Below are 13,797 nucleotides of genomic sequence, written 5' to 3'. Positions count from 1 at the left end.
CCTCTTTAGTATCTTACTGCCTAACTTAGCTCGCTTATTGAGCTGTTATATACACTGTCTGGAGATTCTTTTCTTCTCTCCCTTCTTGTTCCTCCTCCTCGATTCTTCATATGTTGGGTGTTTTGTGCTGTGCTCTTTCTAGGAGTGCTCCCATCTAGAGCAGTCCCTGTAAGATGTTCTGTAGAGGTGGTTTGTGGAAAGCAAATTCCCTCAGCTTTTGTTTGTCTGGGAATTGTTTAATCCCACCGTCATATTTGAATGATAGTCGTGCTGGATACAGTATCCTTGGTTCAAGGCCCTTCTGTTTCATTGTATTAAATATATCATGCCATTGTCTTCTGGCCTGTAGGGTTTCTGTTGAGAAGTCTGATGTTAGCCTGATGGGTTTCCCTTTAGAGGTGACCTTTTTCTCTCTAGCTGCTTTTAACACTCTTTCCTTGTCCTTGATCTTTGCCATTTTAATTATTATGTGTCTTGGTGTTGTCCTTCTTGGATCCTTTCTGTTGGGGGTTCTGTGTATTTCCGTGGTGTGTTCGATTATTTCCTCCCCCAGTGTGGGGAAGTTTTCAGCAATTATTTCTTCTAAGATACTTTCCATCTCTTTTCCTCTCTCTTCTTCTTCTGGGACCCGTATAATACGGATATTGTTCCTTTTGGATTGGTCACACAGTTCTCTTAATATTGTTTCATTCCTGGAGATCCTTTTGTCTCTCTCTATGTCAGCTTCTATGCGTTCCTGTTCTCTGATTTCAATTCCATCAGTGGCCTCTTGCATTCTATCCATTCTGCTTATAAACCCTTCCAGAGTTTGTTTCATTTCTGTGATCTCCTTTCTGGCATGTGTGATCTCCCTCCGGACTTCATCCCATATCTCTTGCGTATTTCTCTGCATCTCTGTCAGCATGTTTATGATTCTTATTTTGAATTCTTTTTCAGGAAGACTGGTTAGGTCTGTCTCCTTCTCTGGTGTTGTCTCTGTGATCTTTGTCTGACTGTAGCTTTGCCTTTTCATGGTGATAGGAATAGTGTGCAGAGCTGGGACGAGTGACAGCTGGAAGAACTTCCCTTCTTATTGGTTTGTGGCCCTCCTCTCCTGGGAGAACAGCGACCTCTAGTGGCTTGTGCTGCGCAGCTGCGCGCAGACAGGGTTTGTGCTTCCTGCCCGGTTGGTATGGAGTTAATCTCTGCTGTTGCTGTGGGCGTGGCCTGGCTCGGGCAGCTACTCCAAAATGGTGGAGTCGCGTTGGAGCAGGAGCTGCTGGGAGGCTATTTATCTCCGTAAGGGGCCTCCCTGCTCCCTGCAGCCCAGGGGTTAGGGTGCCCAGAGATCCCCGGATTCCCTACCTCTGGATTAAGTGACCCGCCCTGCCCTTTAAGACTTCCAAAAAGCACCTGCCAAAACAAAACAACGACCACCAAAAAAAAAAAAAAAAAGGTGGTAGCTCGTTTTTCTTTATTCTCCGGTGCCAGCCTCAGGCCTCTGCTCACCGGTCTTTCTGCCCTGTTTCCCTAGTATTGGGGTCCCTATTCCTTTAAGACTTCCAAAAAGCGCTCGCCAAAACAAAACAGCAAAAAAAAAAAAAAAAATGGTCGCATGCTTTTCTTATGTCCTCCGGCGCCCAGCCTCCAGTGCCTGCTCACTGTTCTTGCTGCCCTGTTTTCCCAGTATCGAGGGCCCTGCACTCTGGCCCGGATGGCGGGGGCTGGGTGTTCGGCAGTCCTGGGCTCCGTCTCCCTCCCGCTCTGCCTGCTCTTCTCCCGCCGGGAGCTGGGGGGAGGGGCGCTCGGCTCCCGCGGGGCCGGGGCTTGTATCTTACCCCCTTCGCGAGGCGCTGGGTTCTCTCAGGTGCGGATGTGGTCTGGATATTGTCCTGTGTCCTCTGGTCTTTATTCTAGGAAGGGTTGTCTTTGTTATATTTTCATAGATATATGTTGTTTTGGGAGGAGATTTCCACTGCTCTACTCACGCCGCCATCTTCCGCCCCTCCTAGATATGTTTTTTATCCTCAGCACTGAGATATGCTTTTCAAAGTTATTTTCTGAAGAGAAAGATCATGCCCATGATTTTCAAACAATGCATTGAAAAGCTCCTGCTTTTCATGTTAATTCATCTTGCTACCAGTTATTAATATGCAGTGAATTACTTTGTTTTGAATTTAAAATTAGTTGCACATATTTAAAGTGTTCAGTTTGATGTTTGATAAAATTTGTCATATGTACCTGTAAAACCATTCCTGTACTCAAGATATTGAAAATCTGTCTAAAGTTTGTTTCTTTTCATCCATTTATAGGCCTTCCCTCTTGCCCACCTACCTTTATTCCCAGGTAGTCAGCTGAACTGCTTTCTCTCATTATAGATTTTAGAACTTTATATAAAAAAACTGTACAGTATATACTCTTGGTGTGGCTTCTTCGATTTGTAGATGTTGATGAGTGTAAAATAGTTATTTTTTTACTGCTTGCAGTAAGTAATACCTGGATGGCTATACCACGCTTGGTGTATCCATTCACCTGTTACTGAACAGTTGGGTTGCTTCCAGTTTTTGGCTATCACAAATGAAGTTGCTTTAACAGTGTTTTGTAGAAATACACTTTAATTTCTCTTAGGCAACTACCTAGCAGTAGAATGGTTGGGTTGTATTCGTAAGTGTGTGTTTAATTCTTAAGAAGCTGCCAAACTATATTTTGCAGTGGCTTCACCATTTCACATTCTCACCAATGGCATATGTGTGTTCCAGTTGCTCCAAATGCTTGTCAACACTTGTATTTTCCTAATGAATAATGATGTTAGCTATATGCATGTTTGCTATGTGTTATATCACTGGCAAACAGTATGCTCAGATTTTTTATCCCTTTTTAAATTTGGGTTTTCTTACTACTTAGTTGTCAGTTTTTCTGTATTCTGGATACAGGTCCATTTTTAGATAATGAGATTAGCATATATTTTTTTTCCAGTATGTGTCTTGTCTTTCATTCTGTTGACAGCATCTTGCAAATAGTAGAAATTAGTAATTTTGATAAAGTCCTGTTTATCACCTTTGTATGTGTCATGTTTATTGTGTTGTATCTAAGAAATCTTTGCCTAAGTCAGGACAGGAAAAACCTTTCCCCTATGTTTTCTTCAGGAAATTTTGTAGTTTTAGATCTATGATCCATTTTGAGCTAAATTTTGTGTGATGAGGTATGGATATCCAGTCATTCCATCTCCATTTGTTGGAAAGATTATCTTTCCTTTGAGAATTGCCTTTGCACCTTCATGGAAAATCATTTGACATTATTTTGTAGACCTGTTTCTGGACTCTCAGGTTTGTTTTATTGATCCATTTGTGTCTCAGTGCTAGTACAACACTGTCTTGATTTTTGTAGTTTCCTAACAAATCTTTAAGTCAGGTGGTATAAGGCTTCCAATATTACTGTTCCTTGAAGTTGTTTTTGGTGTATTATTATTATTATTGTTTTTGGGTGGGGGGTGTTTTTCTTTTATTTTTGTATCATTAATCTACAATTACATGATTGACATTATGGTTACTAGACTCCCCCCATCATCAAGTCCCCAGCACATACCCCATTACAGTCATTGTCCATCAGTGTAGTAAGATGCTGTAGAATCACTACTTGCCTTCTCAGTGTTGTATAGCCCTCCCCGTGCCCCCCGACCCCTACATTATATCTGCTAATCATAATGCCCCTTTTCCCCCTTGTCCCTCCCTTCCCACCCATCCACCCCAGTCCCTTTCCCTTTGGTAACTGTCAGTCCATTCTTGGGTTCTGTGATTCTGCTGCTGTTTTGTTCCTTCAGTTTTTCTTTGTTCTTATATACTCCACATATGAGTGAAATCATTTGATACTTGTCTTTCTCTGCCTGGCTTATTTCACTGAGCATAATACCCTCTAGCTCCATCCATGCTGTTGCAAATGGTAGGATTTGTTTTCTTCTTCTGGCTGAATAATATTCCATTGTGTATATATACCACAGCTTCTTTATCCATTCATCTACCAATGGACATTTAGGTTGCTTCCATTTCTTGGCTATTGTAAATTGTGCTGCGATAACATAGGGGTGCATATGTCTTTTTGAATCTGAGAAATTATATTCTTTGGATAAATTCCTAGGAGTGGAATTCCCTTATCAAATGGTATTTCTACTATTAGTTTTTTGAGGAACCTCCATATTGCTTTCCACAGTGGTTGAACTAGCATACATTCCCACCAAGAGTGTAGGAGGGTTCCTCTTTCTTGACATCCTCGCCAGCATCTGCTGTTTCTTAGTCTTTCGAACACTGGCCATCCTAACTGGTGTGAGGTGATATATCATTGTGGTTTAAATTTGCATTTCCTTGATGATTAGCAAAGTGGAGCATCTTTTCATGTGCCTGTTGGCCACCTGAATTTCTTCTTTGGAGAAGTGTCTGTTCATATCCTCCACCCATTTTTTAATCAGGTTATTTGCTTTTTGGGTGTTGAGGCATGTGAGTTCTTTACATATTTTGGATGTTAACCCCTTGTCGGATATGTCATTTACAAATATGTTCTCCCATACAGTAGGATGCCTTTTTGTTCTGTTGATAGTGTCCTTTGCTGTACAGAAGCTTTTTAGTTGATGTAGTCCCATGTGTTCATTTTTGCTTTTGTCTCCCTTGCTCAAGGAGATGCATTCAGAAAAAAGTTGCTCATGCTTATTTTATTCAGGAGATATGTTTGCATATGTTGTCTTCTAAGAGTTTTGTGGTTTCATGACTTACATTCAGGTCTTTGAACCATTTTGAGTTTACTTTTCTGTATGGGAATAGACAATAATCCAGTTTCATTCTCTTACATGTAGCTGTCCAGTTTTGCCAACACCAGCTGTTGAAGAGGCTGTCATTTCCCCATTGTATGTCCATGGCTTCTTTATTGTATCTTAGATGACCATATATGCTTTGGTTTATATCTGGGCTCTCTAGTCTGTTCCATTGGTCTATGGGTCTGTTCTTGTGCCAGTACCAAATTGTCTTGATCACTGTGGCTTTGTAGTAGAGCTTGAACTCAGGGAGCGTAATCCCCCTAGCTTTATTCTTCCTTCTCAGGAGTGCTTCGGCTATTTGGGGTCTTTGGTGGTTCCATATGAATTTTAGAACTATTTTCTCTAGTTCGTTGAAGAATACTGTTTTTATTTTCATAGAGATTGCTTTTAATCTGTAGATTGCTTTAGGCAGGATGGCCATTTTGAAAATGTTAATTCTTCCTATCCATGAGCATGGGATGTGTTTCCATTTATTGGTATCTTCTTTAATTTCTCTCATGAGTGTCTTGTAGTTTTCAGAGTATAGGTCTTTCACTTCCTTGGTTAGGTTTATTCCTAGGTATTTTATTCTTTTTGATGCAATTGTGAATGGAGTTGTTTTCCTGATTTCTCTTTCCTGCTAGTTCATCATAAGTGTAAAGGAAAGCAACAGATTTCTGTGTGTTAATTTTGTATCCTGCACCTTTGCTGAATTCAAATATTAGATCTAGTAGTTTTGGAGTGGATTCTTTATGGTTTTTTATGTACAATATCATGTGATCTGCAAACAGAGACAGTTTAGCTTCTTCTTTTACCAGTCTGGATGCCTTTTATTTCTTTGTGTTGTCTGATTGCTGTGGCCAGGACCTCCAGAACCATGTTGAATAAATGTGGGGAGAGTGAGCATCCTAGTCTTGTTCCCGATCTTAAAGGAAAAGCTTTCAGCTTCTCGCTGTTAAGTGTGATGTTGGATGTGGGTTTGTTGTATATGGCTTTATTATGTTGAGGTATGGGTCCTCTGTACTCATTTTGTTGAGAGTTTTTATCATGAATGGATGTTGAATTTTGTTGAATGCTTTTTCAGCATCTATGGAGATGATCATGTGGTTTTTGTCATTTTTGTTGAAGTGGTGGATGGTGTTGGTGGATTTTTGAATTTTGTACCATTGTTGCATCCCTGGAATAAATCCTGCTTGATCGTGAAGGATGATCTTTTTGATGTTTTTTTGAATTTGGTTTTCTAGTATTTTGTTGAGTATTTTTGCATTTATGTCCATCAGGGCTATTGGTCTGTAATTTCTTTTTTTGTCGTGTGTTTGCCTGGTTTTCATATTAAGGTGATGCTGGCCTCATAGAATGATTTTGGAAGTATTCCCCCCTCTTCTACTTTTTGGAAAACATTAAGGAGAGTGGGTATTAGGTCTTCACTAAATCTTTGATGAAATTCAGTGGTGAAGCCATCTGGTCCAGGGATTTTGTTCTTAGTTAGTTTTTTAATTATCAGTTCAATTTCGTTGCTAGTAATTGGTCTGTTCAGATTTTCTGTTTCTTCTTTGGTCAGCCTTGGAAGGTTGTATTTTTCTAGAAAGTTGTCCATTTCTCCTAGGTTATCCAGTTTGTTAGCATATAATTTTTCATAGTATTCTCTAATAATTCTTTGTATTTCTGTGGTGTCTGTAGTGATTTTTCCTTTCTCATTTTTGATCCTGTTTGTGTGTGTAGACTCTCTTTTTTTCTTGATAAGTCTGGCTAGGGGTTTATCTATTTTGTTTATTTTCTCGAAGAACCAGCTCCTGCTTTCATTGATTGTTTCCATTGTTTTATTCTTCTCGATTTTATTTATTTCTGCTCTAATCTTTATTATGTCCCTCCTTCCACTGACTTTAGGCTCATTTATTCTTTTTCTAGTTTCGTTAATTGTGAGTTTAGACTGTTCATATGGGATTGTTCTTTTTCTTGAGGTAGGCCTGTATTGCAATATATACTTCCCTCTTAGCATGGCCTTTGCTGTGTCCCACAGATTTTTGCAGTGTTGAATTATTTTTGTCATTTGTCTCCATATATTGCTTGATCTCTGTTTTTATTTGGTATTGATCCACTGATTATTTAGAAGCATGTTAAGCCTCCATGTGTTTGTAGGCTTTTTGTTTTCTTTGCATAATTTATTTGTAGTTTCATAACTTTGTGGTCTGAGAAGCTGGTTGGTATAATTTCAGTCTTTTTGAATTTGCTGAGGCTCTTTTTGTGGCATTGTATATGATCTACTCTTGAAAATGTTCATGTGCACTTGAGAAGAATGTGTATCCTGCTGCTTTTGGGTGGAGACTTCTGTAGATGTCTGTTAGGTCCATCTGTTCTAATGTGTTGTTCAATGCCTCTGTCTTTTTTATTTTCTGTCTGGTTGATCTTTCCTTTGGAGTGAGTGGAGTGTTGAAGTCTCCTAGAATGAATACATTGCATTCTATTTCCCCTTTTAATTCTGTTAGTATTTGTTTCACATATATGGGTGTTCCTGTTTTGGGTGCATAGATATTATAATGGTTATATCCTCTTGTTGGATTGATCCCTTTATCATTATGTAATGTCCTTCTTTGTCTCTTGTGATTTTCTTTGTTTTAAAGTATTTTGTCTGATACAAGTACTGGAACACCTGCTTTTTTGTCCCTATTAGTTGCATGAAATATCTTTTTACAGTCTGTGTATGTCTGTATGTCTTTGGGTTTGAAGTGAGTCTCTTGTAGGCAGCGTATAGATGGGTCTTGTTTTTTTTATCCATTTAGTGACTCTGTGTCTTTTGATTGGTGCATTCAGACTATTTACATTTAGGGTGATTATCAATAGGTATGTACTTATTTCCATTGCAGGCTTTAGATTTGTGGTTACCAAAGGTTCAAGGTTAACTTCCTTACTATCTAAGAGTCTAACTTAACTTACTTAATATGCTATTACAAGCAGAATCTAAAGGTTCTTTTTTTTTTCTCCCTTCTTTTCTTCCTCCTCCATTCTTTACATATTAGGTATCATATTCTGTACTCTTTGTCTATCCCTTTTTATTACCTGTGGTGACAGCTATTTAATCTTAGGAACACTTCCATCTATAGCAGTCTCTCCAAAATACACTGTAGAGATGGTTTATGGGAGCTAAATTCTCTCAGCTTTTGCTTATCTGGAAATTGTTTAATCCCTCCTTCAAATTTAAATGATAATCTTGTCAGATAAAGTATTCTTGATTGGAAGCCCTTCTGCTTCATTGCATTAAATATATCATGCCACTCCCTTCTGGCCTGTATCATTTCTGCTGAGAAGTCTGATGATAGCCTGATGGGATTTCCTTTGTATGTGATCTTATTTCTCTCTCTGGCTGCTTTTAATAGTCTTTCCTTATCCCTGATCTTTGCCATTTTAATTATTATATGTCTTGGTGTTGTCCTTCTTGGGTCCCTTGTGTTGGGAGATCTGTGCACCTTCATGGCCTGAGAGACTATTTCCTTCCCCAGATTGGGGAAATTTTCAGCAGTTACCTCCTCAAAGACACTTTCTATCCCTTTCTCTCTCTGTTCTTCTTCTGGTACCCCTATAATATGAATATTGTTCTGTTTGGATTGGTCACACACTTCTCTCAGTATTCTTTCATTCTTAGAGACCCTTTTTACTCTCTGTGCCTCAGCTTCTTTGTATTCCTCTTCCCTAATTTCTATTTCGTTTATTGTCTCATCCACCATATCTATTCTGCTTTTAATACCCTCCATTATTTCTTCAACAATTGGATCTCCGACCAGAATTCATTCCTGAGTTCTTGAGTATTTTTCTGTACCTCCATGAGCATGTTAATGATTTCTATTTTGAAATCCCAGGAAGATTCATGAGGTCGATTTCATTTGACTCTTTCTCAGGTGTATTCATAATTTTGCTTTGAACCAAGTTCCTTTGATGTTTCATAATTTGCCTTTGGTGCCCTCTAGTGCCCAGAAGCTCTACACTGGAGCTGCTGAGCCCCTGGAGTGATGTCAGGGGTTTCAGGGGAGTGGTGCTGGTCCCTGGGGGAAGAATAGAGTTGTTTCCTGCTTCCTGGGGCTGCTGTGCATGTCTCCACTGCCAGAACCAGTGGTTCAAACCACAGGTGTAAGCCTCTATGCTTTGCGTTTGTAGCTGCTGTAGGCAGTGTTTCTCTCTGACTGGCCTGATGCCAGGGCAGGGTTTCCCAGTTTGCAGGTCTGGTGGGGGCTGGCCAGGAGGAAGGCGCGGCAGTCTGCGTATCATGGTGGGGGGCATTGGAGCTGTGTAGCCAGCCAGGGGGATGGAGCGCTCTCTTTTGTGAGGTCTGTTCTTTCCTCCAGGTTTATGCAGACCGGGGGAGCCTCCTTTCCTGTTGCTCTTTCAGTGTTAGTCGTATTAGTTATGTTTTTTGTCTTATATGTGGTTCTAGGAGTAGGTCTCTGTCTCACCTTTCATGCCGCCATCTTTAATCTCATTTGATAATTTATTATTAACTATTTCATATTTTCTGATGGCACTAGAAATATAATTTTTAAAATGTTTTTTTATCTTTGAGCATTTGTTTTGTAAATCAGTATATCCTTATGCTATATTGTATCTTCAGAGCAGTAAAACATGCTTAGCTTCAACATTACTGCATGTTCTCTATGAGCTAGTACAAGTGTATAGCAGAGTTGGTGAGCTCAGATATCGACAGGATCCAGACAGATAACTGTGAATCAGATTATAATATAAGGGGCTGATGACATCTGTGGAGGATTGAAAGGCTAGGTCACAGTTGAAAGATTAACTGCTAATAAGCTCAAACAGGTTCTTAGCATGTGGGAATGTGGGAATAGCTGGATCTAATTTCTTTATTTTTCAAGAGATCAGAAATCTGGACATTTATATTAAGTCTTCTGATTTGTAAACATAAGCAGCTATTCTTTAACACATTGCATAGGCCTGCCTTCTGTGGGTCTGCCAAACATATGTGTGTGTGTTTGTGATATTTTGCCCAGTGGATGACCTTTGGTGTGAGTTGAACCTAGTATACTGTGGACACTACAATAAATTTATATGATGGGAAAAGGGTGGTAATCTTATCATAAGCACATTACAACCTTTCAAATGAAGGTTGCTTAGTTTGAACATGGTGTTTAAGTTAGTTTTCCCATGGATCAGTTAATTATGGATGGGGGGAGGGGAAAATTGCTCCCTGCAGCTTTTTGCCTCCTAATTGCATGCTTTCATTCGCAAATAGGGCCAGTTGTGAGTGTGTGGATTTTTGAGTGAAACCTGGAACCCAAATGAGAAGATACCATCAAAGGACAACTTCTATTGACAAGTGAGTCTGTGGTCATCTGTGCATAATATGGGATGTTCTCAGCCCAGAGATAGCTGAGTGGATGACTGTTGACAAGGAGTGGTGAGTCTGACTGTCTCCACTAATAATTAACCTAACCCTTTCCTAAAAAGAGGACTACTCCCCCTACATTTTTTGCGTGTACTGACTGTTGATATTAAGTTAATTTTTGATTTACAGAGAATGACAACAGTGCAGAAAATTCCTTCTAACAGTGTGTTTAATGTTTGATTGCAGTTTGACTTTCTTCAGTTGGGCACATCCTTTCCTTTGCCTGTGTGTTTTTCATTTTTATTTCTTCCTCAGACAAATCATACCATCCTCTAGGGCTTGTCTTCCTTGAAATACTCAGCCAACACCAAAGTGATGGTCATGATAATTACCAGCATCCATTCTTGTCTTGGTTGTGGTAGGTCTCATTGCCTTTAGAGATGATTGTTTTAGGAATAGATCCTGTTTTGCCAGTGGGAAATAAAAGGGAGGTCTGCAAGAGGCTTCTGGGAAAGGTTTTCTTGCTTTTGAGAAGAAAAAAGAAAAGGTCCTTCTTCTCCCTAGACCTTGTTTTACCTGGATGTGACATCCAGAACTGCTGCAGCCATCTTGCCACTAGCCTGAATGTGATGCCTTTATGTAAACAAGGGCAGAGGCAAGAGAATTGTAGAGCAGAAGAAATGGAGCCAATTTGCTATGCCTAGAACCAGCCCAGCTGCAGAGTATTTATGTGGAATAATTCATTTCTGTATTGTGTAAGCCATTTTACCCATAGATTTTGTTACCTGCTGCAGAAATCATCTTGATACATTTAATTTCTCTCCTTTTTGATTAACCAGCCTTAGTGTCTCATGTGTTTCCCCTTGATTATGTTCTGTGCTGTCCAGTAATGTTTGTTTGTACAAGAGGCCTTTGTAATGTATTATGAACTTTGTGAAGTCAGGGGCTATGTTTATATCCCTTCTGTGTCTAACACTAGTGTCATCATCTTATTAAAGCCCTCACTGCGTATTTTCTGAACTGAATTCTTTGAACAATAGAATATTTGAAAAGCCAATCTACAGAATTGAAATAATTATAGAGATTTTCTTTTAATTCACATCCTTTAATCACACTGCTACCCTCTAAGATTGTGAATGAAGTTTGATTTTTAAGATGATTAGTGTGCAACACATTTTCAAGTGGTTGGTTCTACTTTTAAAAATGTTGCTTGGACTTTGCCTTTTGTTTTTGTTCAACTTTACCATCAAAATCAGCTCCTCTCCTATATATTTGAGTATTCGTTTTCAGTCTAATAAATTTTGCTTTATTTTCTGTTTTAAAAACAGAATAGTTTCCTTTCTGTTTTCTGTGCTAGTTACAGGAATGAGGGACATGGATATTAAGAAGCATAAATTCAGGAATAATTTGTATTTGGTTTTGGAATGCACTCACTAAAAAGCTCTCTAAAGCATGCATCTCTGTTCTGAGGACCTAGTTGTGTGTGTGGTGGGGGGAGGTTTCATGGTGAATCTAGTGTCTAGTAGGAGTCGTTGAGTCACAAAATGGATTATTTAGTTGTTTCTACTTTAAAGCTCTGAGAAACAAAACCACTTGTTTTTTTCTTGGCCTAACTGAAGATATCCACGTACTCTTCTATCTTTAAATTATGCTGTTACTGTCTTGAAAAAGTGGGTTAAGAACCTCCTTTTCTTCCTGAAAATTTATGGTGTTGCTGTCACTTATGTTAAGAAGGAAAATCAGAAATCTATGTTGTAATCTAGTAAAACATTATGAATCCTTCAAAAAGTTGTTTTCACTGAGGAAACAATTACTTTTTCCTTGTTGATGGGTTGTTATTAAAATCTGGTGGAATAACTTTTTAAGAAGATAGGGAAAGTTGTATGATGTGCTTGACCCATCAATTTTAATTCAGTAATGCGAAGTAATTTAGTAACATAAGTTGAAATCACTAAGGTCACCTTATGAAAAGTTTATAGGCAGAACATACAAACTTTTAAGACAAATTTATAGGAAAAACTTAGAAACTTTTAAGACTTTTAAGACATATGTTCCATTAACATACGTCTAACCTAAGAAACGTATGTCTTAACCCATAGCAGGCATGGGATCAAAACCATATCAGTCAGAATGGTCTTAGGACCTTGCTAGGAATCCTGGGATAAAGGCACTTACGTTTTTCTGTTGAACTTCAACCTGAAAATATACAGTCATTAAACTTATGGCTGCTATATTCCAACCATGAAAGGAAAGTCAGTTGAATAAGAAGCCAAAACTGAAAGAGTAGAGCAGAGAAAAACCACGCTCTGATCACCTCATTGAGCTGCTGGATCAAGTCTTTGCTGAAGATAGTATACCACTAGATGTTTCAGTTATGTGCACCAGTAAAATTTCTTATTTAATCCAGTTGGCTTTGGATTGTATGTTACATGTCTGTGAAAACACCCTGATATATCCTTGCCATAACCCATTCTGCACTCTATAATGATAACTCAAGGGACTTACTAAAACTTTAATTGTGAATTGAGCAAGTATGTCTCTGACAGATTGTGCAGACTGGCAGATAATGCAGTCCATTCATTCATTTATTCAAGAATTTTAAGTATTAACTACAAGAGTTAAGGTGGTAAACACAGTCCGTGCCATTGTGAGTAGAGCTTACTGCTAACGGAAGAGCCTGTGACATTACATGAGTAATTCTACTTGTGAATAAGCTCTTGTTAACTGAGGTTATGGGTCTAGGAGAAAAGGAGCATCTATCATATATAGTGATTAGCTCGAAGGTGGAGACTCCAGCACCAACCTTTGCTCTTCTAGAACTGTAAAGCAAATGGTTGTGGGGAACCTGAAATCTGTTTGACTTTTTAAAAAATTACATAAATTATTAGTAATCGTTTTTTCTGAAAGTAAGCATTAGAAAGATAAGGACCACAATCCTTTTTTCAGACTCTTGGGGCCAGGTATGTTTTGGAACTTCAGAAACCTTTGTATTTTAGAAAGGTTAATATATACTTATACTTTAATGTAATAATCTCTTTTCACTTATGTAAGGGACAAGTGGCTTTTACAAATAATACAAATTATAGTGCCTAACATTAGTTGACTGCTAAATGCTGGGCTCTGTATATTTTTCAACATTATCCTATTTAACAAAGTATATTCATCTTTATACTGTAGAAAATTTAGAGACATTAGGTGGTTTTAAGCAGCTGGATGTCGTAAAGTTGAGATTCTGATCCATATTTGTTCGACTCTGAGGTCTGTGCCCTTAACCAACGCTGTACTGCTTTTTCAGTGTTCTCTACTGCTTTAAACTCATCTGCTTACTGTTAACATTAGGAAGGTTTTTGCTCTTTGTTAAGTTTAATCAACTAATTAACTAAATAACTTAGTATTTCTAATAGACTTAAAGTTGATTCAGTTAGCTTTTCATCAAATGCAGTCCTTGTTTGTAACTAAACATGACTTTGATTTATCTTCTCCAGATTTTATATCTTGTGTTGGTTCACTTACCAGCTGCATTGGCTAAAACTTCTAGAGCATTGTGATTACAGTGAACATCTTGTCTTGTTCATGAATTTAATGTGTCTAATACTTCCATTAATTGGAGCATTTATAATGTTTCACAGTTGAGCATTATAAGCTAGCCTGTAGTATGCTTTATAAATAAAATGGTGAAAGAGATGAATTTACTTCTGCTTTA

The 13,797-nt window shown here is 38.4% G+C and overlaps 1 protein-coding gene across 5 annotated transcripts in view; it reads left to right on the top strand.

Moving 5' to 3' along the window:
- CDC42SE2 (CDC42 small effector 2) overlaps positions 1-13,797 on the top strand; it is a 148,785-nt gene that overhangs the window by 31,721 nt on the left and 103,267 nt on the right. For 3 of the 5 annotated variants that reach the window (XM_057491167.1, XM_057491168.1, XM_057491170.1), the window contains exon 2: positions 10,002-10,085. The exons of 1 other annotated variant lie outside the window; for it this stretch is intronic. The gene's annotated coding sequence lies outside the window, so the exon portion shown is untranslated. Of the gene's footprint in view, positions 1-10,001; positions 10,167-13,797 lie in introns of all 5 variants that reach the window. One more of the 5 variants, XM_057491169.1, reaches the window with a different exon arrangement.

The sequence above is a fragment of the Manis pentadactyla genome, chromosome 13, assembly GCF_030020395.1.
Source record: "Manis pentadactyla isolate mManPen7 chromosome 13, mManPen7.hap1, whole genome shotgun sequence".
NCBI lineage: Eukaryota > Metazoa > Chordata > Mammalia > Pholidota > Manidae > Manis > Manis pentadactyla.
This window is presented reverse-complemented; position numbering and strand designations above follow the sequence as displayed.